This window comes from Rhagoletis pomonella, unplaced genomic scaffold (assembly GCF_013731165.1).
Source record: "Rhagoletis pomonella isolate Grant_MI unplaced genomic scaffold, Rhpom_1.0 Rhpom_scaffold_00016, whole genome shotgun sequence".
NCBI classification, from domain to species: Eukaryota; Metazoa; Arthropoda; class Insecta; order Diptera; family Tephritidae; genus Rhagoletis; species Rhagoletis pomonella.
The window spans coordinates 2,963,458-2,966,985 of record NW_023458570.1 but is presented as its reverse complement, the minus strand read 5'-3'; positions in this window follow the sequence as shown (position 1 = coordinate 2,966,985).

Sequence of the window (3,528 nt, the reverse complement as noted above, 5' to 3'; positions counted from 1 at the left end):
GGTTACTAGTTCTCCATTTCTTGTTCTATTATTTATGGATTGAATTAAAAATTAAACCTTCTGCAACTGATGGCCACAGTTCATCCGCTACTGTATTGGAAGGTAGATAGAAAAATTGTACAATACAATATCTGTGTTCGTATGGAAAAGTAGCTTATGTCGAAAGGCTGGCTTTAGTATAAATCGGCATTCGCATTGGCGCTAAGCCGTTGAACAACTTTTGACGAATAAACGTGCAAGAAATAGTTCCGATACTAGCAAGTCAATATTCTTGTTAAGTCTCATAAAAAAATTCCTTGTCGTTTAAAGAATAAAGGGAATGCCGCAATATACTAAAGCCAGCCTCTCGACATAAGCTACTTTTCCATACGAACACATATATATATATATTGTATATATACATGTATGTATATTATACACATATCATATGTATATTTTAAACCATTCTTTTCTCACCAGGAGCTAGGAAATCAGCCGCTGCCTTATCTGGCAAACAAATTTTTTGTGTCGCGGCATGATCTGTAGAGTCTCAACTAGGGATGTTACTTTTTTAAGTCCCAAAAATCCTGGGATTATTTACCAAGAATCCTGGGATTTTCGGGATTTGTAATGTGCAATGGTGACAATAATAGAAAGCCTTATATTGACCAGTTTTCGCTATATTTCTTTTGTTTAATATTTAATATTTTTTTTATATATGTCTAGCTAATTATACATACACATAACACCGTGCGACAGGCCATTTTACACACAAAAAAATCAATATATTCGCGAAGTCATGGGCCAAATATATGCTGTAAAATTACGTTTCAGCTTTTTTTAAAAGGACTTTGAAATTTTAATAATATGAGTAATTCAGAAAATGGTTTAAAAAATTTAGTGCAGTGTACTTAGGAACAGTGTGGGTATCAAATTAGAGAGAAAATTCTGAAGAGAAAGAAGAGATTAAATTTTTTGGTGCATAAGGTATTGAAAATGTCCTTAAAAATTTTATCCTTGAATATCCTTGAAATTTCGCAATATTTATTTAAAAAAAATTATATGTTAAGGACTGATATAAACTCGACAAAGTCCTCGAATATAGTCCTTCTAACTTTATTAGCTTAAAAAAAATGATTAAAAGGGCATTTCAATACCAGTTCGTCCTTGTGAACCCGAAAAATTTTAATTTTTTTAAATCCTACAGAATTTTCTCTTTCATTTAGTACCCATTTTTATTCTATGTTGCACTGAATTTTTTAAATATGTTTTTAGAATTTATCATAACTTTGACATTATAAAGTTGTAATAAAAAAAATCTAAAAATAAAAAAGCAGTTTTACTGTATTTGACCCGTAGTGTCGTGAGTATATTGATTGCTTGGTGTGTTTTGAATTTTTTTTGTTTCAAATTGTTTCAGTATTTTTACTCAGAATTTTTAGAAATATTTTAGGTACGCAATTTTATAAGTATAACCCATCAAATAACAGGAGAATAAAGTGCAAGTTTCAAGTGACTAAAAGTAACGTTGATTTTTTATAATTTTTTTGCTGGCGGTGTCACGCATTTTCTTCCAGACAAAGTATGTCCGACAATTTGTTTATATGGAAGAAAATGCCCAGCTTCGTTTAAAAAATTCCCGGTATTTTGTAACTGCATGAAGCTTGCATTTTATTCTATTTTAATTTAATGGGCTATAAAACTGCGTACCTCAACTTTTTCTAAGCACGCTGAGTAAAAAGTTTGAAACTTTGGCTTTTTTTTCATTTTTATAATTTTTGTACAAATTTTTAAATGCGCATTTAAATGCAGTTAATTATATGTAAAATATGAATATAAAAAAATATTAAATTTGAAATAAACAGAAGAAATATACACTAATATGGGTAAAATAAGGAGAATAAATTTGTCCACGGACGGCCACCAGACCGTGATACCGTAGAATAGAATGGGACGCACCACCGCTGTATATATCCAGTTCACAATGTGGGGCTTCAAGCCGCACTTCTTTCCTATTGTTGACTTGCAGGCATACAGGGCAGTTATAACCTTCTTGCAACGCTCTTCGACGTTGTGCCGCCAAGTTAGCTTTCTGTCCAATACAAAGCCTAGGTACCTGATCTCATCCGAGAAGGCCAGCGTAACACCATTCAAGGAAGGAAGTTGCATCTGGACGGTTTCAATTTTCTTTGAAAAAAGAACCATGGTTGATTTCCCTGGATTGACACCAAGGCCAGATTCCTTGGACCAGGTTTCCACAACGCGTATGGTGCCTTGGACCAGGTCGCATAGAACTTGGGGTGCTTACCTACTGCCGTCAGGGCTAGATCATCAGCGTAAGCAGTTACCTGACAACGTGTGCTCTGTAGCCGAACCAGCAGAGTATTCACCGTTAGATTCCACAGGAGTGGGGAGAGGACACCACCTCGCGAGGTGCCGCGGTATGCGTACCTTGTTACCGATACCTCTCCAATCTCCGTGTATATAGTTCTGCTGCTTAGAAGGCGGTGAACAAATTCTACCAGAGGGTGCTCCAGACCGAGGTTAGTTAAGGCACGGAGAACAGCTTCTGGGAGTACATTATAGAAGGCACCCTCGATATCAGGGAATACGCCTAGTGCATATTCCTTAACCGCTATTGCCTTTTCAATGGTGTTAACAATGCTATGCAAAGCTGTATCTACATACCTGCCTTTCCAATAGGCATGCTGACAGCTAGATAATTTACTTATATGAATTTCCTGTCAGATCTCCCAGTCCAGTCCAGTCCAGTCCAGTAATCTTTCCAGAACCTTCAGAAAGAAAGATGTAAGGCTTATCGGTCGAAAGTCGCTTGGCTTCAAGTGGGTGTCCAGTGTCCATCCCTTGGGTATGAAGCTAAGTCTGAGAGAAGCCTTGTAGATTGAGACAAGCATCGGACATAGAATGTCAGACGTTTCTCGAAGCTCGGCAGGGAAGATGCCGTCCATGCCTGGAGATTTGTAGGGCTGGAAGGACCTTATGGCCCAATATTCCCTTTCTACACCAATAAAATCTATATATTCTAAGGAGCGTCCAGAAGGTATGTGAGCAGCGCCAGGCTCCTCAGTATACCCTGGGAAGTGTGCGCTCATTAGAACCTCAAGCATTTCCTCTTGGGATGATGTTCAGTCGCCATTCGGCTTCTAAATAAACACTGGGTTCATCGCATTTCTGGCAAGCATTTTCCGCAAGCGATTAGCCTCCGATTGTTTCTCTACGCCATCGCAATCCCTCCAGGAGTCCCTTTGGGCTTTCCTGGTGGCATTCTTAAATTTCTTCAGGGCTGCTTTGTAAGCAGACCAAGAAACATTACGCTTTGCCGCGTTGAAGAGTTTCCTCCTTTCCTTCCTTAAAGAGGCGATTTCTTTGGTCCACCAGTTTGGCTTGCTCTTTCCTCTCGGAAGTACAATTGGGCAGGGCGCAGAGATGGCCGTGTTACAGGCATTGGTGATGCAATCTACGGCTGACCTTAGCTCACCGAGAGAAGCAGGGTTTGCGAATAGAGGCTCCGCTTCTTCAGATGGTAAC